General features: G+C 41.3%; 1 protein-coding gene across 5 annotated transcripts in view; it reads right to left on the bottom strand.

The window, feature by feature from the left end:
* Positions 1–24,535, bottom strand: part of RGS17 (regulator of G protein signaling 17) — a 607,054-nt gene that overhangs the window by 143,464 nt on the left and 439,055 nt on the right. The window lies entirely within an intron of this gene.

Genomic DNA, 24,535 nt, shown 5'->3' on the forward strand with positions numbered 1-24,535 from the left:
AACCAAAATGACCATAGATCTGTACTGATGATCTTTCAAGTGCATGTAGTTTTCAGTGCTAAAGAACAAATTCATTTTCTATATATGTGCTCTCATATCATAACACAGTCAGGCTGACAAATCAGCAACTGACTACTTCACAACCTCCCTCTTTGTGCTGGTCTAGACCAAGACACTAAACTGCCATTATAAGGACAGGAGAATAGCTTATAGTTGCCACCCATTTAGCAAGGAACTCCACTAGACGGCATTCACAAGTTCCACCATGGCCTTTCATCCAATCAAAATACTGCAAATGAGAGTAGAAGGGGTCTGCATAATGAAACATAAAAAGGGTGTCTTTGACTTCACTGTAGGCCCCTTTTCATCAGACGGCAGATATCTAAAGCAGTCCCATTAACTACTCACTGGTAAGGACCTCGTCACAATTTTGTCAGGGCCTTGAATCTGGTAAAGTATCATGGTGATACAAAAGTGTTTTTTTTTCTGTGAAATATTAAGTTTATAAATACTACCACTAGACTGGATGGCTGGATGGACCTTCACTTTATGAACTAATCTAAGCCTACTATCAGACTTGCCAGTCCGTTTTGACTTATTAATAAGTAATCTGTAACAATGGTGACAATTTCTCATGGCTGCCATACACTTCACAGAGGATGACCCCTGCACTGCCCTCCAAGTAAGTGCTGGTTGAGTTCTGGGTTTACCATACACAGGGTTTTGAGGAATTTGTTTCCTTAACTGGTTTAGTTCCCTTTGAAATTTTAAATCATAACTGAATCAAACTGGTTTCCTAATATTCTAGGGGAATGACAATCAATTCAAACCTCCTCCTTAGCACTAGAACTGTTTTTTTTAATAAGTTAATGACAGGTCTTTAATATTGTTTACAAAATGCATCTGAATAAGTCCATGAAAGTGAAGAGGATGAAAGTAATCATGCCTCGCTTTGTATGCCAAGCTCCTGGCTTGTAATTAATAAAGGATTATTTCTGTTTTGTTTTTAACCCCATGTCATCCCTTTTTTTTCATTTTGTTTTTCGGTCTATGGGTATAATATACTCAGGAATCAAAATCAGAAGGAAGAAAAATGATACTGTATGCTATTTCAAATTTTAATTGATGAAAATTGCAACTGATTTGTTTTGGTAAAAATATGAAAAATATCATATACATGTGGATTACTACTCTAAGTTTCCAGAAATTGTGCAGTTATGTGACATCATAAGTCACAGTGTTGTTTTAATACAAATGTCTATTTTCTTACAACATGGTGTTCCTAATGAAGTGATACCACAAAATGCTTTACAATTTAAGAGCCATCAGTTCTGTAAATTTGAGTTCAGAATTGTGAATGAATGTCAGACACACTTGAACATAGTTCTAAGTAAGTATGAAAAATGGAGATATTTTTAAAACCCAAAACTCATAACGGCATAAAACAAAATAACCAATCAGTCTATAAACAGTTATACAAAATAGTTGGGAACCCAAGATATTGGCAAAGTAATGAACAAGAATAACAGTAAAGTAACTTATTAAAATCTGATGCTTCAAAGAACTTGGACTGTTACTTGGCAATTCGAGTACTGTAGCACACAACTACACTCTGTATGCTTATTAACACCAGCAGTGTTGAAGACTCGATGCCTGAAATCAAAGCTACTCACCACATAGTCATTGCTGATAATGACAGTAAGAGTAGAACAATAACATTGTTGCAAGAACATCAGAGCCAACAAAGAAGTTTTACTAAGACAGATCATCTCAAAAATCATTCTAGCTGGCAAAAAGGTGAAAAAATAAGTATGAACAATGAGTACAATTTACAGAATGTGGGACAATCTCGACATACCAGGTTTTGCTATTTGTCAGAATGAGCAGCAAATGCTATATCTGACAGTAAGCCATGATAAGCAAATTAACAGAAGAAACAGGAAAAGTCTGTGGCATCAGACATGGCTAGCAGAACTCAGAATTCAGCCCTGAAATAGTGATTACCTGACATTGTAGACAATGTTTTTGTGTCTGAGAAGTCAATTCAGCAGAGCAATTCTTTATCACAAGCTTGTCTAAGACTATGCCTATATTCTAGGCACAGTCATTTAATTAGAGCAAAGAAATATACTGATTTTGCATGATAAATAAGGACACTCCTACTCAACAAGATGAAATGTTTTAAAATACATCGTTGTATATCGCACTTTACGCACATGTGATATAGTGTTCATATATATTTGCTGTATTTTATACTGTCTTATATAAAAAGTTCTTTTAAAGTAAGGTAGATATAATATACACTGTTATACAAGATATAATGATGGTAACCCTCTACAGTATGCTTGTGTGAACACACACACACACACACACACACACACACACACACACGCACACACACGCACACACATGCACGCACACACACACACAAACACACACACACGCACACACACACACACACACACACACACACACACACACACACACACACACACACACACACACACACACGCACACACACACACACACACACACACACACTGCACCTTCTACAGTGATGTGGGTTCTCTTGTCAGCTACGAGGGGACAGGGTTATGGCTGCCATAATGGTCACACCATGATTGGCTATCACTTCAAGGGAATAAATGGTTCAGGACCACTTCTTAGCCTGAGAGGATGAAACATTCCAATAGATCACAGTCAGCTGATTGCCAACAGGCAGCAGGGGAAAAAAAAACATATGTCTGACATACCTCTCATTTGAGTTCAGAATTGTGAAAAAATGTCAGACACACTTGAACATAGTTCGAAGTAAGTATGAAAAATGGAGATATTTTTAAAACCCAAAACTCATTACGGCATAAAACAAAATAACTAATCAGTCTATAAACAATTATAAAAAATAAAAAGTACAAATCTGGCCAGTATAAAACATGCCCTTGGAGCTTCCTATTTTAGCACCTTACTGTGTGTCCACGGCCAGTAGCAGGGATGCATGGAAGGCAAGCTGGGTATCATGGAATCAGTCACTGCCTGTATCTCTGACAGATGATTCCAGCAGCTGCTGCCCAAATCTAACTAAACATTTACTACAGAGGATAGGGATGTTATGAGTGATCTGAAAAAAATGGCCTCACCACAATATAAGTGGTAGGTTGTGTAAATGCTGTATCACTGGGCAAAATACTATGTATTGAAAGAATGTTTCTATAGATGGCAAAATCCACCCAACAATTTGGCCCTTATAGCATACTATACCCCATCCATCCAACTACAATCACTAGTGGTTGTTCCAGAATAAATATGCTAGTCAAAGCAAATCTTTCACAGTTGGCAAGGTGGCAGCATTGAGACTTCACACTGTGGTTCAGCTTTTCCTGCACCACAGTGATCACATTTGCACTGATTTTACAGATGTGGTTGGCCTATTCTTTCTCAGAATAATCTGAATGCTAACAATGAGACAGAGTATAAACCTATAAGTGTATGATGTGCAAGGGTATAGTCAGAATGCATGCACACCAGTCTGTATGTGCCTTAAGGAAATGTGCATCACACAGATATCAGCCATTCCTACCTGCCGATGTACACAACTGTCCACCAGCTCAAATGCCCTACCCTTCCCTAATAATACTATGTGGCAATAATGTTATTTTATGTGTGAACTAAAGCCAGGTTATATTATTTAATTTTTATCCTACAACTTCCTTTTGTGAATATAATCTAACAATGACTTTTCAGTGTTGACAGTGTTGTATGAAATGCAGAACATATAGGTACATGCAGAAGGATGAGTAACAATACATGTAACATAAACAAAGAAAGGAATAGCTAGTCCACTGGGAAGCACATAATCAGATACACAATGCATGTGTCCATATGGATTCACGGCACTTGACAGAAAGCTCATTTGAATGAATCCCAAAACACTGACAATTAATGACTGAAAATTAATTTCAATGAAATCACAATTAACAGAAAACATACTAAGCAACACATACAGCATAAAAATATTTTTACGGAAGGGCAAGACCCCCCAACTGCTATCACACAACCCTAGGGAAATGAAATAAAATACTCCATACAATGAAACAGTGCTGGTACACAAACACAAACATCTACAGATCTGGGGTGTGCCACGACAGAGGCCATTGCCAATCTACATGTATAGTTCTAGACTCAAATGACTCCATCACATGCTGCCTATATATTTCTACATGTTTCTATCAATTGCGATTCAGTCAAATGAGTTTTCAGTAAATTGTGTTTGACCCTTAGGATTCAGACAAATGAGCTTTCAAAAAATGATAGGAACTAATCCTTATGTACTGCTGGTCTGTCTGTGACAGTTTTTGGTGCATTTTATGCCCAACAAATAACATCCTGACAGTGCTCATGTAATGCTACATACAGATATAAGTAACAGTAGCACAGATGTGTCAGCTGCTCTTTTTTATCATGCATTGTAGAGGCAGTATAGCACTATAGTGATCTGATGGCACTCTAGTATGCACTATACATGTGGGTACATCTTAACAATGACAAACAGCAGCAAAGGATATGGGTTGGCCATCTAAAGTGCAGATGTACAAAAGGAGTGTCTCATCATGCCTGTCTGTCTCAGAATCATGAACCTTGGTCAAATCTGAAACCCCGTCCTGGGAAAATTGATAGAAGGAGGATGACACCTTCCTCTCAATAACTCCAGCTGGAGCGGTTGCACTCACCCAACAACATGAACATGAGGCATGTGACTGCGTATGAAGCATGTGACAGGTGAGTACCGTAAGTCAAGAAAAGGGCCCTCAAGGAAATGCCTACTTCCTGCATGGAAAAACTTACCAAAAACAACAGTTACATATGAGAGACTTGTTTAGGGTTCTGTACAGGATGAATTACCTGATGATTCAGTCCTACACCCAGGAGGTTAGATCCACCAAATCTCAGAGATCGTGAATGTCTAGCAGCGCAGGTGTGGCTTCTGGCCAACCATGTAAGCAGAGGCAGTGGATTGCACCTAAGCCTTTCATTGAGTTTTGGAGAGATGAGAATGGAGGGGGGGGGGGGGCTAAGTTCAAAGAGACTCATTAGTCAGTCGCATGTTCTACAGTGGGACTGGTGCTGTTTGATACACGATAGTCATGCCTGGGGATAGCTCCATGTCCTTCTAAGTGATTATCTCCTAACCTAGTGCAGTCTCTCAATAGTCATCAGACATCTTGGGAACTGCAGGGTGGTACATGGTGTCCGCTGGTCAGATCAGGAAAGGAAGGCTTTAGCCGATGTCTCTTCTTCTTCTCCTTTACCTCATTCCTTCCCTCTGACATCTGTCTGACCCCAAGTAAGGGGCTCTTGTAGTGATCCCTGCTGTGACACTTCTTATCAGCTGCTATTCTCACAGAACATAAACACAGCTTGTGTTTTTTCACATCTTCTACCCCCTTGAAGCTGGGTTGAAGCAGTATCATTTCTGATACCGCCTTGCACTATCATTTCTGATACCGCCTCGCACTATCATTTCTGATACTGCCTCGCACTATTTTCTTTTTCCAAACAGTAAAGCAACAACAGTGCAAGTCCTGATTAGTAATGTAATGACAACAGCGCTTGAATGGGTTTAGTTTTTGTTTTTCAGTGAAGGAACTATTATTTTCAAATGTTAGAACTAATAGAGAACTGCACTGCATGAATCAGGGCTTAAGATCTAGTGGATGATATCAAGGTGCTTTATGGCAGAAAGTTTATGATGTCTTAGCTGATTCTATAGTACCATCTACATGCACTCTACATTTGGAATCAGATCTCTGCTTTACATTTAGGTATTTTACAAAAGGCTCTAGGGACCGTGGAGTAGGAAACTATGTTACAGAACAGATCAGTGATGCCTGTCTTAAAAGAAAATATCTGTTTAATCAGTTAGTGCATACTGGTGTCTGACTTTTTTATATTTTAGTCTTGATAATTTTCATTTTCTTATGTTAAAATGTACTCGGAGACTGAAAAATTGTGTGCAGTGGATTAAAACTGCTTGGAATGCCTTGTGTCTTGAAAATGGCTATTTTCATGGATGACAGCCTTAACGTCATTACTAGCTTTGCAAGTATAAGAAATCAAAAGTGTGTTTTCCAACAGATGCACACATTCAAGGTCAATAAGGCTTCTCCTCAGTGTGCCTGTATACACACACACACACACACACACACACACACACACACACACACACACACACACACACATGCCAGCCCAAACATTACAGTCCTTCTCAAGGTCACTTTAAGTTCTGGACTGCCAGAGTTCAGTACTCTTCCTTCTGACTGCTATGCACCACTGGAAATGAAGTAATTTCTTTCTCTAACTGATATCAGTATGGTATATACTGGTTTCTGATCACTACCTTCTTAAATATTTTTTTTCTGTAGTATATTAATTATTATTTTGATTTCAATGTGCTCTTTGATTTCATAAATTTTTTTTTATTTGATATATGTTTGCATTCTGAGCTGAGAATCTTCCCCATTTAAAAACTGAATAATTAAATATGAATCCCAGATATATCAAGACATCACTTACACTGACCTGTGTCTTTCATCTTTGCCCGGTGAGGGGTCGCCACAGTAGAACTCCGGTCTGCTAATGATTGGTAGTTGATTTTTACATACTGAGTTACCAGCTCTGACACACAACCTTCAAGGTATGCCCATTCACACATGTCTCGACACAGAAAATGCCCTAGCTGTGAATCGAACCAGACAGTGTCTTACTGTGAGGTGACAACACTACCACAGCACCACCACTGCGGTACAGGTGTACTCAAGAATCTGTTTGTAATGGCCCTTAATTTAAAATAATTATATGGAGTTAGTGGAGTTCTTTGCAGCTATACACTGATTCTTGAAAACTAGTGTTTAGCATTTGATTAGCAAGCTGAACATTCAAAGCTGTTGTAAATTATTCTTGTTTAAAATGCCATATCACTTTCTGTCTATATTTTTCTTGTTTGTTTCTTTAGCATGTTATCTTGCAGTACATTACAAAAGCTCAACTCTTACAATGTAAATTTGCCTTGAATTTGATGTTTCTAAAGTGTAAATTACATTTTCCTCTTTATCTACTTAATTTAAAGCAAATTGTGCTGAAATCCCTAAGGGCAACAAACATTACAATTTACCTGCAGTAACCTACTTTGACCACTTTGTGGCAGCATAACACCATTATTTATAAAGCATATTTCCTATTACAGTATTTCTGTATTCAAGTTAAATATGCCAGAAGAACTCGAGCAATTTTTAAGAATAAGTAATAGTTTTTCCATTTTGTTGTTTTTTTTTCTTTGTATACAGTAATTAGGCAATTTCCTTTGCATTCCCATTATTTTTGTCCAACTGCTGTATTAGTCTTCCTTTATTTTTGTTCCTACAAGCTCTAATCTCACCAAGGGTTGGTTCATGGACTTACCAAGCACCAAGACAGTAAATATTTTTTCACCTTGCACTCCACAGGAAACCTAAACTTCCATATATGACTGAAAAATTTCTTTGTTTTCTGTCTTCTGAGACATGAAGATGTAAGACTGTCAGGTGAATTTTAAACTGCTGAATGGTGAGGGCTGAAGCACATTTGTGTATCATGACTGTCCAGCACTTTAAATTTCTGGAATCTGCTGCTCTCATATGACTTCAGGAATTTTTGTTGTCTCTCTACAGAGGAGAACATTAGTCCCCTGTACACTCAAGCCCCTCTATTCCATTATGAACTTTTAGTGTCAATGCAGGTCGTACATAGCAACAGCAGTAACATAACTGACGTTGCTCAGAGTAACTAAGCACAGACTTCAGTTTTTTTACTCTATCCATTGCCAAGGAAGCAGAGTTAATGCTGTGAACTTTATGTATTCAGATCAGTAATTGAGGGTTTCCCACTTCATCTTTGGTAGATCTATGTAAAACAGATGAGCTGCCTGATTGCATGCAACTAATTTCACTCACCCATCGTAGGTATGGATAGCTGCTGTTTCATGGGTATATTTGTGAGCCAAATCTGCAAGCAATAACAGAGTGATGCTTACAGTAACAAAATATCCCACAGTACATACAAGCTTGGGGATTCAGAAAGTACCCCATCACTGGCGGTAAGAGCTGCATTCAAAAGGGATTGTCTACGTGATTCAGAAGCAAATGCCATTGACAGACACAGCTGCAATGAGGAAAGAAAATTGTTATTGGCTAATTTGCATATCACTGAATTACCCTTAACTATTGCAAGTGCAAATCAGGATTTTCCTGTGGTAGTTAATACTGGCAGTCCATGCATTTTGGTAACACACTCACCCCTCCTCATTCACTCTCCTACAAACACGAGAGCGTGCACACACACACACACACACACACACACACACACACACACACACACACACACACACACACACACACACACAAACCTAGACTACCTAACCACTAACTTACTCCCCTACTACTACCTCGCAGACAGACACACACACTCATGCATACACTTACACATGACAGCAACACACATACACATACATGCACACACTCCAACACTACCTGTTGAGTAAACTCCCCAGCACGTACCTCTAACGAGATGGGTGAACACAAGATTTTGGCTGTGTTCATTACTGTGGGTGGCCAGAGCAACTTACACAAACAAATATTTCTCTGAATTGCTTGGCTGCATAAGTGCTTTACCACTGACATTTTACTGGAGATCACATGGCTAATTAGTTCCCCCAAAATGTCTCATCAGCATTTGCTGTAAGCCACACAGACAGCCCACCACCATGATGTACACAGTTTTGTTGCGGTAGCATGGTAGGGCTTTCTCTGAATCACAAATGGTCACTTTGTGGTGTAAGCCAGGTTTGCACATCACAGTAATCTTTCTGAGTTTGGCCAACAGTCTGTCATCCTTAACATGTTACATTTCTCTAAATGTAAAACAACACAGCCATGGAAGACAGGAAGACTGATTTATTTAGGATCCTAATCATGCTACAGCAGATATATTAATAAACAGCCCTGTCCTTGTTATTCCCAACTCAGTTAGCTATAGATGCTGCAGTAAATTTGGATACCCAGTTCTGGGAACAGAAAAATGAAATGTGCTTTAATTTTCATAAACTATTGTGTTAAAGGTAATGCGTGTACCCCTGTGTTATTTGCTTTAACCCGACAATGTCATGTATCACTCTGCTGGTTTACAATGTTTAATACTGAAAGCAACATTCTTGCATATGATTTTGTCTTTAGAAAATTAGTTATTATAAGGTATAGCCTCCCCTCCATTTGTGACAGTGATGATTATTGTGGAATATCTAACACTACTACGTGTGAGCATGTAGTCATTACTATGGCATATCTAACTTTACTAATAGTTGCTCTAATGTTCAAGCAGCAGGAAAGCAGAAACTATAAAGCATTCATTGAGTGCATTTATCTCTCAATGAAGACTATATATAACAGAACAGACAGAACAGCTAGTTTGTGACAGGGCCAGACCATAAATGCAGAAGTAGTTCCAGGTTTCCAACTAACAAAACTGGTATGAATAATAAACAAACCAAGGCAATCTCCAGACATGGGTCAGTGTTTTCCTTTCCTTTTCAGTTGTTAATATATTACTAAGTTACTTGTATATACTGCAATTTAATACATATGTGTGCTAAAAAAGTCATCATTACAATGTTTTTTTTACTAAAAAGGAGAAGCAATTGTACTTAGGAGGAGACGGCTTACCTAACAGAGGCACTGGCAACCATCTGGAATGTAAGGGGTCCTAGGCTTCATTCCACAGGTAAGGCTAACTGATTGTCTTTCCAGTAGGGGGTCCTGGTTTTCACTGCCAATTAAGGTTAAGTGCTTGCCTTTCCTGTGGGGGTCCTGGGTTTCATTCCTCAGGTAAGGCTAAGTGCTTAATTTTCTTGTGGGGGGTCCTGGGCTTCATTCCCCAGGTAAGGCTAAGTGCTTGCCTTTCCTGTGGGGGTTCCTGGGCTTCATTCCCCAGGTAAGGCTAAGTGCTTGCATTTCCTGTTGAGTTGGCTATGACCAAGACAATACTGTCTCATTCTATCATCTGTCAATCTAAAGTGAACTGGTTAAAGTCTGTCTCCTGTACTCGTGATCTGGGCATTGTTCTTTTCAAAATGCTACCACTTCTACTGTAAGGCATCCTATCTTCATGTAAAGAATATTTCCAGATGTTTACCAGTTTTAGACTTGGGGATGGTGGTACCTGCTTTGGTATAATGTTTCTTACCTTGGCTTCCAGACAGTGATTTATTTTGCTTGCAGCAAGCACAAAATTCTGCATATAGATTTTTGATGCAAGCTTAAATATATCACACTAGCTCTACATTGCAGAGCATGTACAAGCCAGTTTTATCCAGGTTTGTATTTAAGATTTGTATTCTGTCCTTCTGTGTATACAGGATATGGGTCCTGCTAACCAGAAAGAGATGCCTTATGTGCATGCAAAATAGGTCAGGCTGTCAAATTTAGGGCTACCATCTGTTTAAAAGTAAGACATCTAGCAGAATGTTGTCACAGTTATTTGGAGTCAGGTGATTTCTCTGATTCAGGTGTATAGGGTGGTTTATAAAAAGGTCACTTAGACTCCATATTTTTCAGATAGTCGATTTTGAGCCTGAGATGGACATTTAAATACATTTTAGAACCCTGGACTTTTCACTACGATCAACTTAATTCTAATTTTATGTTTTTAACATTTGCTGTTATTTTAATGACTTTACAAATGTTTTTAAGCCCTCACTGTTCTGTACTTCCCACCCATAACTGTGAATACAATCTAGTGCTAGTAGTGTGTGCGGAGTCTGTATGTCCTCCCTGTGGTCGCGTGGGTTTCCTCCGGGTGCTCCAGTTTCCTCCCACATCCTAAAGACATGCTGTAGGTGGACTGGACACTCTAAATTGGTTTTAGGTGTGAGTGCGTGCATGTGTGCTCCTTCCATGGATGGCTGGGTGCCGGGCTGGCAGCTTGACACTGAAAAACTCTACTGCCAATCGTGAGCGGACAGGTGATCCACTGTGGTGACCCCTAACCGTGAAAAGCCGAAAGAAGAAGAGTCTAAATAATATGAAGAGGCAGCTGAAAGTAATAATACAGGAAATTACGTTGGTATCACAGAGACACATCAGAAAGAGTCAGTGAGGCATGGAGGCACCTGGGAATATGCTGTTCAAAATGAACTGTGTCAAAATGATTTACATAAAATGTGTGGTAAGACAGAAGAAAGAGCACAACCTCATGATGAGGACTAAGACGTAGGCAGGATCATGTTTCTCAAATCTCCAAATTTTGCAGAATGGCACTGATTTTGCCTCATATTTTTGATTTTTCTGGTAAACCAGTGAGGACTGCAGTCAGTCAATAATGCCAGATTACTATTGTTCTATTAACATTTTAAGTGAATTAGAGCAGTATTTGAAATTTGTCCTTCATGCTTGATCTTTGTCTCCCTGTTGTCTGTTGGCTTTCTGCAGAAGTCTCGATCAAAGAAGCTGAGTTACATCATCAGATCCTAAGATAAGCATTCTAAGAGTTCACAGGTGAATACTAGGCTAACTGCCCTGAAGGGACATTTTAAGGTCAGAATCAAACCCTGTACTTTGTTTATCTGAGGTGAGGACCTTAACTATTACACCAGCACCTTTAAGGTAGATTAAGAACAATGCTGATGGATTGAGAGAAGTGGAGAGGAGGAAGACTTGTGCACTGATACAGCATACCAGCACAGACATTTAGCAGAAGGACGGAAACAGGAGGAGGAAATAAAGAAATGTGCAGGACTGCAGGGTTTAAGTTACAGGAGAGATGAATCTTTTAGAAGAAAACTGGGAGATTCTAAGCTCCGGAGTTGAGAGAAAGTAGAAGTCTCACACCATGAAGAGTTCAGCCAACTGGTGGAGGATTGTAACAGAAAGGACAGAATTTTGGATGTGGCCCTAATCAAGATGTCAGGGACATCCAGGTGAAACTGTCAACAAACAATAGCGATTATGCCACTATATGTTTTACAGTAGAGAAGGGTAAAAACACATTGACAGAGATGAGGGTGTGGCATTTTAGTGGAGTGGATTACAATGAATTGTGAAAATGGGTTAAAGATGGGTTAAGGGACTAGGGACAACATGAGAAAGTAAGCAAGTTATGGAAATAGATTAGATGTGCAATATTTACGGCTAGAGACAAGGGTTTCAGGATGAGGTTAAAAATCGTAACAAAAAGGTTAGTATGGTGATTCAGGAAGGCACAGCTAGTGATTACATTAAAGGAAATACCAAGCAAGAGGGAGGAAGGAGGAGACAGGGAGGTGGAAGAGCACAGTAGGAGAAAAGAAACAAAGGGCAAGAAAAGAGGTGAGGGCAGCTAAAGACCAAGCTGAAAGTGAATGGACAGACCAGGTCAAGACAGGGAATACAGGTTTCCTTAGGTGTGCAGTAAAATGAGGAACTGAGGGACAGACCTGCAGAAAATAAGAAAGAATTGGAAGGAGATCATGGAATACTTAGAAGCAACAGATGTACTAAAGCAACACAACTTCAACTGAAGCAATGGGAGGACACAGAGGGTTGTGGTGAGAGGGGGCAATGTTAATAAGGAAAGTGAGTAGTAGAGGGGTCTACCCATGGTGCACCACACGGATCCCTCCTAGAGGCAGTCAGGGTGATAATTTCAGGCATATGTGAGGGAAGAAAGAATAGAGGCAGCCTCATTTATGACAACACAATATCTAAGGAAGTAATACAGGATGAGGGGACAGTCTAAGGAAGGTCATGATGAAGGATGATGCGGGGGGGGACACATGGGGACAGCTGTGGCACATTACAAACAAATATAAAGTACTTTATATGGATCACAACAACCTTGTGTAGAGCATCAGATGAGGGTGGAAGTGTTGATAACAAAGCAGGAAATATTCAGAATGTGGTCTCCCCACTTGGACTGGACCATCAGTAGCAGAATGAGAAGAAGCATTAGCCAATAGATTGTTGAGGTGCATCCTCACAGGTATAGACTACAGATCTCCTGTCATAACCCTCATGTAACCACTCTTTAATATCCATCAATTCCTAGCAGTAAAGAGCAGGAAAAACATTTTTAAACTGCACATACGTATTGCAGCTGCAAAGTAAACAACTTTCTTTTGGTACAATTTTTAAAACAGAGCAATGTGCTGCTCACATCAGCATGGTCAGCGTATTGTAATTAGAATACTCCAACATTTCTCATGTCACAGTCTTAGCAATGCAGGCAGCCAGCAATTAAACATGATTAGCTTTTGTACTTTCTTTTTTCCCCTCCCTTTTGCTTTCTTTACAAAGAAATCCCAGACAGTTCATGGATCATTTACCTTTCAAAATAACTAAAGCCCTACTGAGTTCCAGTTTAGAATGCCAGGGCCACAAACTTATATTTACATTGATTTATCTCAGCTGGACTTACATGCCAGAATGTACACCTAGGAAATAACTTCCTAATCAAAGCTACAAGATGTACAGATGAAGCTCTGACTACAAGACCAGGTGCTGCAGGAGCTGATGTTGAAGACGAATGACAAGGTAGATGCTCATCATTGCCCCTCCTGCAGTAGCCCTTAGGCTATATGGTTTGTTTCCTGCCTAGGGAACAACAACTGGCCAGCATCAAAATCTGTGCCCCCCCCACCCCTTCCAAACACACACACACACACACACACACACACACACACACACACACACACACACACACACACACAACAGTTAAATCAGCAGTCAGAATGAAGCTTTCTTCAGCACTTTCTTGACTTCTCGAGAAGTACCACTTACTTCACAGAAGCAGTACTCGACTAACTGTTTTGTTTCTGGCAGATACACACCCATTGGGGAACCCCTATGTTCATAAATTATTGCCCTTTAAAGAACAATAGCATTTTATTTATTTTTGACTAAAAATGTATTTGCCCTTTAAGAAACTTTTTATTTTTGCACAGTATCAGAAGTTTCCTTTCAGGGACCACTATTTTTAGCTAAGAGTGTTTATTAAGTTATTTGGGGTTACTTTTGTGAAAATCCATGTACTGCTTGTGTAAACGTTCAATTTTGTGGGGCAGAAAAATTTATGGAGGAATGTGCAAGAACTTGTGTATCATTGTAATGCTTATGTGCAATTCATGACAGCCTATCTGCCATTTTGTTCCTGTCAGTGTGTATGAGTTCTTGAACAGTACTGACAGTGAAATTCTGTTCTACTTTTACTTTTTATAATGTAAGGGACTGGGGTAAGTGTACGTGTAAGTGCGCTGCTTGTGAACATTCAGTGGCAACTTATGCTCCAACCGACTTGCTCCAGCTATGCTTACCATTTTTGGTGGTTATACCTTGTTTACTGCATGGATGTTTACTCTGATCCAGCTGGTTCTTCTCCCGCAGTACCTAAAAAGAAAAAAGCACTTACCAATGAGTCACTGCCATTGAAGATTCATTCTGTGCCTCATCTGATAGTGGGGGAACCTGCCATGGCCATTGGTTGTTTCTCAGACCTTGTACTTACCTCTTCATCTTCCTCTGTTGCAGTCCTTTCAACCCGAATAAACCTCGGGTCAGACACATCCTCTTTGGCTGTTCCCGTGTCCAGTACAGGCATGGGAGAACCATCTTCTCTGGATCTGAGACACACTCTGGGAGATTTTTAGACAGGACAGATGTCCTTTCTGTGAGTCGGTCCCCTTCAGTTGGAACTCCTACTAAAATAAACAAAATGTTAAACATTGTTCTTCTAATTTTTTACTATCAAAAAAGATGGATTCCTTACCTTGACTAGACTATAAATCTCGCTATGCAGAAAGATTGCCATTCCCTGTAAAATTATTCTTGAGGAAACAGGGTCTGATGATTCTGACTTTGACAGGGATATTGCTTTTTCTCCTGAAGATTCACAAGCCCAACTCTCTGACTATAAGGTAAACTTGAATTCCTATCCTCCTGTGGAGGAATTTTATTTTAATCAGACCTGTGGCAGGATAAATGACATGTTTTTATGGGAACAAATAAAATACCCTGAAGTGAAGAGATATTAAGATGTTACAAATGGACATAGCTCATTCCTCACCCATCCCTCCTATACAGCCAGACATGGAGGATGTGTTGAATGCTACCTGTACTCATCCTGATACCCAGCCAACAGGCCCTATAAAAGCAAATAAGCTGTACAAGGCACCGCAGGCTAATAAACTTCTTTTCTCTAACCTTAGTACAAACCCTGCTGCCATTTCATACTGGCAACAAACTGATGCTCAATTCCATCCCTTCATCTGGTGATAAGGTAGGTAAATGTTGGCCAGTATAGGTAAGAGAATGTTTTCTTTTTCCATTTTAGCCTTCGGAATTCTGAATCACCAGGAATATATGTGGATATTTATGCTATATCATAGGGGCAGTCTCAGGTGAATTGGCTTATACTCTTTCAACAGAAGAAAGCTCTTTTTTGAATTAAACTGTTTCCACCATGTCTCAGGTATCTAAACATGCTTTGAGAAGTGTGTATAATTGTGTAGATATTGTGTCTATGGCCACTGCTATTACTGCAGTATTGAAAAGATATGCTTAGGTATGTAGGCAGAAATTTGTTGGTGAGGTAAAGTCTAAAATCTTGGATTCAGCTTTAGATAAGAAGGTATTGCTTGTTCTTCTGCTATTCATTTTCTTGATGAATATTACATAAAAGGGGAATTGATTCAGGGAGTTTCTAAGATATTTAATATACCCAAAAACAAATCCTACAGGTCTCCCTCTTACACAAAAAAGCCAAGCAAAAACCACCCCTTCACTGGCAAACAAAATGCAAAAAAAAGTGATGGCCAGAGGATAACAACAATGAAAAACAGCGGTCTTTTCAGGACAATGGACAGAGCAACAATGCAGAATGAGTATGCCTGCATACTAGACCCTCTTCCCTCTGCCCCAGTCAATATCTCTACAAATCTGTCTTAAAACTGGCCTTCAACATTCTCCTTTGTCAAAAGATTGGTTTGGAATCCTGGGTGGTAAAAGAAGTGTAGCAGTGTTACATATGGTATTGTATACAAAAACGTAATTTTAGGATAATTTCTTTCCACTCTCCAAGCTAAACATATTTTTTTCCTCAGGTTCTTCAATCTTTACACACCTATGGAGGCATAGAACTAGTCCCCGGGATTCATGAAGCTTGCGCCAGGTGCAGGCATATAGTTGGCGTTCTAACACCAAATATGGTCACCGAGCGATTCAAGTATGAGCTGTTTCCACGTGCACTACCAGCATACGCTATGCCAGCACAACTCCTGAGCCTTGTATGCTAATTACCCCATGTGCAGCAGTATAGCATGCAAATGAAGGCATGTAGTGATTCAGGAAGTGGTGCAGGAGTAGTGTAAGCAAGCAGAAATGTAAACTGTAGAAAACGGTGTACATTTTTGCAAACATAAAATTGGAGCCATGACAGCCGACCAAACACATGTATTATAATGTTAATATATGCCAATGGCTAAATATATAGCCATTGGCATAAAAAAATTTACAAAATATAAAATTAACATTTAATATATATAGTCGCACTATCGCAACGTGGAAGCGCAGGGCAGTGGTACGCAAAGGGGATCGCAAGGAATATATAAAAATAAAGAATAAAAACGCAATGAAACACATATCACGATTTCCCCATAATAGTCAATGGCAGGCATGCTACACCATACTCATGGCGCAAGGGTTGCTAAAGGGCAGTGACAGTGTTATGTGCAGTAGCTAGGAATCAGTAGGCAATGCCATGCAAATGAGAGGAGTAAAAGTGAATCGCAGATTTTCCGCTGGTGTAAGGATGCACATCACAGCATAGCGTTATAACAACGAGGTGAGCCCTTGAGATAAAGATGACATCAAGAGAGGGGTGTGTTGCCATTGCTGTAAGCACATTGGAGCATTGCTAAAATGGTCTGCCCCTAGCTAGGCAAAGCTGCAGGATAGGGGTGTGTCGAATTGCCCATAGCTATGCTTAGCTGAGAGTACACAAGGTAACCGGGTATGCATGCGAATGGAGATGAAAACATGTATAAACCTGGTAAATGTGTATGCGCATTATGAACTGCAGCTGAAACAGGAAGGATCTAGGAATGAAATAAGGAAATGCTGCTGCAGTGAAATTGGAGTACAAATGACTAATTAACACCTAGGAGCCCACAGTGGGCCATTGACAACAGCTAACAAGGCTGCAAGCAGCAACCTGCAGAACAGGAAAGGGGAGGGGCTGTACTGCAAAGAAAACAGTAAAGTGTCAAAGCAGAACAAAGCCGATATGCAGTATATCAACTACAAGGCACAATTCTCCAAGACTGGGTAGGGAAAGTACAAAACAAGAAAGACGGCATGTAGATGCATGCCTGATAATGGGAGGGGATCCAGGTCTAAAAGTGAATTAAAGGGCAATAGAGTAATCAATGCAGGCAAGTAGATCTCCACAGTAAAGGCCCCACACTTGCAGTACTCATTGCAAAACCCATAATTAAGACACACAGCAGCTGGAATAGTTCATAAACAACCACTTACATCAATAGCATCAATAGCACAATACTATAAAGTGTAAAAGCACCTCACACACATTTGTGTATTCCCATACACTCTGCACCAGTGGTGTATACTGATGGGGAACATTTATTATGTACATGTTAGGGGCTGCCATAGCTTTGATCCACCAGCATATGTTGGAGACTGAAGGTGATGTGAAGGATGATGCACAAGATCACCGCAGGCACCAGAATAGGAGGAGAGTGTTCAGACCCAGGCTAACCTACCAGGGGCTACATGATCTAGAGATAGTAGAGTGTTACAGGGTGGACAGGGACACCCTACAGCAAGTTGTGAAGCTGTGCTGGCCACGCCTCAGAGCCAGAACAAACAGAGGAGAACCCATCCCAGTGGATACAAAGGTATGTGTAAGCCTGAGAATACTAGCTACAGGTACCTTTCAAAGACCAACTGGGGATATCATGGGTATCTAACAGGCATCAGCATCCAGGGTACTACACCAGTTCCTGCATGCCATGTTACCACATGCCAATGAGCACATATACTTCCCCTGAATTCAGGAGGAGTTGGCCAGCAATATGCATCTCTTCTATCATGTGGCAGAATACCCGGAGGTACTGGGTGCAATAGATTGCACGCACATACACATCAAGTCACCACCCGGTGAGGAGGGAGGGCACTATATAAACCACAAGGGATACCCCTCCATCAACTGCCAGGTCATGTGCAATGCCCACAGCATTATCATGGATGTGTGCTGGCAGCCCTGGAAGCTATCACAACTCTCACATCTGGCATACCTCACAGCTGTATTGGTTATTTGTCAGTGGGGACATCCCAAATGGCCACCTGGTGGGGATGCTGGCTGTGCACTGGAACCGTGGATGATGACTCCCATCAGAAATGCACACACACCCATGCAGGAAAGCCATAGTGAGACACACGCCCAAACTAGAATCATCATAGAGTGTGTGTTTGGGATGCTGAAATCACAATTTTATTGCCTGGACATATCTGGTGGAGCCTTGCAGTACTCTCCAGGCACATGTGCCCACATATTCTTAGTGTGTGCCATGCTACACAATATGGTCCTGCAGAAACAGCTGCAGCAGGGACAGAATGGTGAAGGCCCTCACAGCCCACCACCATTGCCAAGGGCCCCACAGGCATAGAGGTACTCAGACCATGAACACCCTGAGCCAACCCCAGTAGGCAGACGGAGGCATGCCCAGTATGCCCATGCCTTTGCAAAGAGGGAACGTATAGCACACACACTGACAGTGTAGGCACCTAGGGACATACACCTTTCTCCACCTGCACACACAGTAAAAATGGATGGCACACACACACAAGACTACCTGTAAATTGTCATGTATATAGGCAGCCTACTGTTTGCATCCAACATAGGCAGCCCTCAACTATTGCACACACAACAGCCAATGGCACAAGGTAAGTCAACACCTGAACAGTAAACTAAGCTATCAGCATATGCAGATACTGTATGTATAGATTCATAGGTAGGTACTTGGCCAACTGCCAGATACCATTCATAAGGCCAGCCAAAATGTGTCAGCGTTTGTCACCCCATTGAGTCATTAACCATCCCTCTGTGGAGCAGAGCCAATGGTGGGATCCCTGGGGTGCATCTACTGTTCCCCATCCACCCTTCAAGGTTTCTCTTGCAGAGTGTTAGTGAGGGGCTCTGTAAAATGTAGTTAGGGTTGTTGTTCCAAAGTATGGGGAGTGTCTGTGACAGGAAGCTGCCCCTCCAGCATCTTCCGATTATTGTTGTGGCAAGGTCAGCTCACTACAATGTGTGGCTCACTGTGACATGGATTCCCATAGGTGGAGCATATCCATCAAGCCTGAGTTCGACATGGCTGTGTTGGCCAGCAGAGATCATCTCTGGGTAAATGAGATGCCACTGAGTAAAGCAGGAGTTTATTCAGTCCGGCTGCATAGGCCATATGTTGGAGGCCAGTATTCCCCTTGGTGAGGTACATTCGTGGATCCCCCCCAGCTGTTGGATGTGTCCTCTGAGGTACATCCCACATGGATTAGTATACCCAATGATGGGACTAATGAGTGATGAGTAAAGGGGCACTATAACCCCAGTATGTCTAGATGGGAATCCTTTAGTAGCCAGATGGCCTACATTGAAGGATGTCCTAACTACTGTGGAGATATGATTGTCACAGGGGGGATCACTATCTACCTTAGTCCCCAGATACCCCATTACCTCATCTGTATTAAAGTGGCTGCCACTCATGTGTTAATATGTGGGTGCCAATTCCACAATGGAATGACCATGTAGTTAGTGGCACTTGGCTGGAGGCCGTGTCATTGGCACCCTGTGATGTTCTCTGTAAGGCCCCCTGAGGGATGTCCGTGTCAGCTGGACTATCAGTCATGGCTCCCAGTTTGCAGTCATTGCCAAACATTGTCTGCCGTAGTCCACCTGTGTTTGCCTCTACATCTGAGATGTATATGCCAAACAGTAGGGTTCCCAGGACTGAGTCCTGTGGGACACCAGTCATGACTGTTCAAGAGTTGGATCTGGAGACCACTAGTCGTACCATGTGGGTTGTGTGTGTAAGCCCATTGGCAACCCAACCTGTGATGCATGGGTGAATGTACAGGCTGGTGTGTTTATCAATAATACCTGAGTGGGGCATGGTGTCAAAAGCCCTGGTGAGGTCCAGGTAGTATGTGTGAACCACCTCTGTAAGTCATCAAACAGGTTGAGTAGGCATAAACTGCAGTCAACCAAGCTGACCTGGGTTGGGTCACGTGTCCGAAGGTTACCAATGTCATTGTTAATGAGTGCCATGGGGATGCGAACCATACCATTGCAGACCAGGCTAGTCAGGCTTATGGGGTAGTAGTTACCATGGTCAGTTGTGATTTCCCCTTGATGGAGTGGAATAACCATTGTCACGCGCCATTATATGGGCATGTAGCCTGTGGAGAGGCTGAGGTAGGAATGCATAATTAGGTGGGGGGCAGGTTGTCTTGTACAGTTTGCAAGATGCAGTCTGGGTCAACATCTGCCTCCATTGACGCTGTGTTCTGCTGTTAGACAGGGCCATTTCCACCTGTGTGTCTCTGATGGTTGGGATACTGTACCTTTCGGGTAGTGTTGTGGGCTCTTTAGGGTGTAAAGTATGCACCAAATGTATCTGCAAGGATGTTGGCGATATCAGTAGGGTCAGCATATTTTGCACTATATTTCACTGGCACAGTGCAAATTTGTGTGTCACCATGTAGATCATTGACATAGCCAAAGACAGCTTTGTGGTTATCTTTCAAATCCTTGCGTATTCTCCTGCTGATGTTAGCCTTGGATGATGTCATGAGGGACCTACGTATCATACTAATAGTGGTCACAGATGTCTGCCCTTCATGGGATTTGCTGTGTGTCTGGAACACTGTCCTACGTCTGTAGTATAGCTTGTTTACTGCAAAGGTCCACCAGACCAGTGTCTTTGTCTAGGAGGAGTGAGTCTTGGTTTACCAGCGATGGCACGATCCATAAATCCGTGTAGGTGCTTATAGACTACATTTGTAAATCTGTCTGTATCTGGAGCAGTGTTTTCCCTTAGTGTGGGGGCTGTGAAAGCCCCCACCCCTGTCACTAGTAGTGTAAATGTAGCTGTAGGAAAGGTATACACTGTGGTATCCGTTGGGTGGGGGAGATGCTAGGGTGTGGAAACAGTGAATAGTTCATGGTCAGATCTAACCAGTCACCGGTTAACCTCCACTGTGGTGCACCTGTTGCCCATGTTGTTGATGACCACATCTAGTAACTTCCACCCCACGTTAGGGAGGTTACCACCTGATACAGGTCATATGAGGTGATACATTCCAGGAAGCAATGGTCCTGGAATTGTGTACCGGAGTACATTTCCCAGTTAATGGTATGGTAGTTGACATCAACCAATGCTAGGGTGTGTGTTAGGACTGTTGCGTTCTCTACTGTCTCCAGGTAGGTGGAGTGGAGGTTCTGGGTCATGGAGGGTGATCCGTAGCAGGCCACATTCCACATTGCGGTTGTGGCTGATGTTAGCTGCACATGAATGATCACAGAGGTATCATGCTGCTCCACTAACCTGGAGGTGTAGGTATCCCTGATGAATATGGATACAGCCCCTCCATATCTGTCTGTCCATGTTCAATGCTGAAATGTGTGGTATGGGTTGTAGTCTGGTAGTGCTGGTGTGCTCTCAGGAGCTTTAAGACAGACTGCAGTTAATGCACAGATGTTGATGTTGTCCATCCTGAGGAGTGCTGTGAGTGCATGCATGTTGTGTTCACAACCCCTTGTGTTGAGTAGCATAAACCTCATTGAATCTGCTATTGTGCTGTTTATGGAGCTGGTATTCACCTTCGGGACTCTCCTAAATAAGGCACCATGGGAGCGCCAATAGCCTTGGTCAGTATTCCAAAGTGTAAGGCAGACACATAGGCCGGTATGGTATCATTGCATGCATGTTGCCTATCTGTGCTTGTTTTTCATCTCCCCTGTAGGTAACCTAGTGGTAAGCAATAGAAAGCCTTAACCTTATACAAGTCTTCTAGCTTCCAAGATAGGCATTTGGAGTGACTAAATACCAGTGGTCTGTATATTCTTGCTGTACTCAAATGTTTCCTGACTACATGGTGAGTTCACACTGTATACTGTGATCTGAAGGTCTGTTTATTCGCATAACATGGCTGTGATGGCCTGCACATTAGAGGTGCACAGATATTCTACTATCTATCTGCCCAAGGGCAATTAGAAGCATAGCAACAGTGTGTTGGCCTTCCCCGCACCATTGATGAAGTAACTGAGCCTCTGTCAAGCATAGCCAATGAAGTAATTCCAGGCAGAGTTGTAGGAAGCTGTTGAAGACTGGGGTTGTGGAGGGTGATAGGGGCACTTAGTGATCTAAAGAGGGCATGTTAATGTGGCAATTCAACACCATTCAATTCCCCCAACTGGTCTTGCAGCTATCAGACTGGACAGGCTCCCCCACCCCCTGACTGTATGGTTCTGGGACACATGATCCCAGGGGTGTATAGACTGTTACCCATTCACTGTACAAGGTTTCCCTTGAAGTGTGTCAGTAAGGGGCTATGCCTAATGTAGTCAGGAATGTAATGTATTGTCTCACAGTACATTTGTTATATGTTGTTATGTCAAGAGTACGTGAAGTTCAGTGAGTTTGGGGGCTCCCGTCCTTTGCTTAGCCTAGCTTACACATAGAAATCATCGAAATAGGAAATAGGCGGAAGCACCATTAATGTCAACAGTGTAATGGTTACAGCATCCGCATAGCATTTGTGTATTCGAGGTTACAATCCCGATAAAGGCAGGGATGTTTATCATGTGCAAAAGTATACCTTAACCACAGCTTGCATATATAGGTAGTAATTGTCTGTATAATAAACATTCAAGTCACCCATATAAACCCATGTGTGCAGGAGAGTACAGTCAACAGAGAATGTAATATCATGACAGCACACAGTGAGATGTTACATCACTGACAGGTATATATCTGGAGTAGTTACCTGATGTGGCCGTGTTTGCGTGCACAGGTTATATGTCACAACGTTTGTTTAACTGTGTTTAACCGCTGCTATAATATCACAAAAACACTTTTAAACATGCTTATAACTGCTTAAATGAGCCTTACTCTGCAGTAAAAAAACATTCGTAAAGCATCGCAGGTGTCAAACCCTGTACCATGCACACTATAGTCATGGGACGTACCACTAAGCCATTCAAGGTGTACACATGCATCATGGTCCTGAGACTAAACTTATACCGTATGCATTTCACTGTAATGATCACAAATGGGACAGTGGCCTTGTGTACATATGTACAGTATATATATATATATATATATATATATATATATATATATATATATATATATATATATATATATATATATACATATATATCTATATATATGTCAGTGATGTCTGCACACACACACACACACACACACACACACATATATATATATATATATATATATATATATATATATATATATATATATATATATGTATATATATATATATATATATATATATATATATATGTATATATTATACAGTTACAGCAATAGCCATATATATAAACATCTATGAACACACTTTGTGACACAGAAGCACTCCAAAGGAATTGGAATGTACGCAAAATACATGCAGCTCTGGTATCATAACAATTAATATTAACCTAAGTCACCATAGAAGGGGTGGTTGTTGTGTATGTGAAGATTGGGGTGGGGGAGGAATGATGGGTAATGCAATCATGTATCAAGGAGGGCCTGGGTTGGATGTCCAATAAGTGAACTGGAGAGGCAAACGTGGAGTATGGGGACAATATAAAAAGGACACAAAGAAAGAAACATACTCATTCATAGTACACCCTGTCATGTCACATTGCAACACCTACTTTCACAAACATATGAACATTAACATTTATCAGACATATGTACACCAACTGATTGTCACATATGTTTTCAGTAGTGAGGAATGTCTGTAGTACAATGTATATTCTAAACACCATCACATTTGTGCACATCTCAGATGCCTTAGTGGTAAGGTCAGTGACTGTGGTGTTCATGGCCCCAGGTGTAAGGGCTGTTAGGTTATTTTGAAGGCCAGAATAAGGGCTTTTGGATGCAGGTGGATTAAAGCACTCTTAAGCAGTTGTAGGTGGGTTTCCATGTGTTTGCGTGATGGTAAGCAGTGCTACAACACGGTAAATGGAGAAGCTCTTCACACGTTTGACCTTTGCTTAACGTCACGCAGACCATGGGCATACCTGCTCACAACCATGTAAATGTGTGTTATTCACACTTTCCCTACCAGTGCCTACTCTGAGAGGTAAAATAATAACTCTAGGAGTAGAACCCTCAGCCATGTATACCATCCTCCGATTAAGCTACCTGGGATGTACCTATCCCAGTTGTGTA

This window comes from Protopterus annectens, chromosome 1.part0 (assembly GCF_019279795.1).
Source record: "Protopterus annectens isolate FY-2018-M chromosome 1.part0, PAN1.0, whole genome shotgun sequence".
Taxonomy (NCBI): Eukaryota; Metazoa; Chordata; order Ceratodontiformes; family Protopteridae; genus Protopterus; species Protopterus annectens.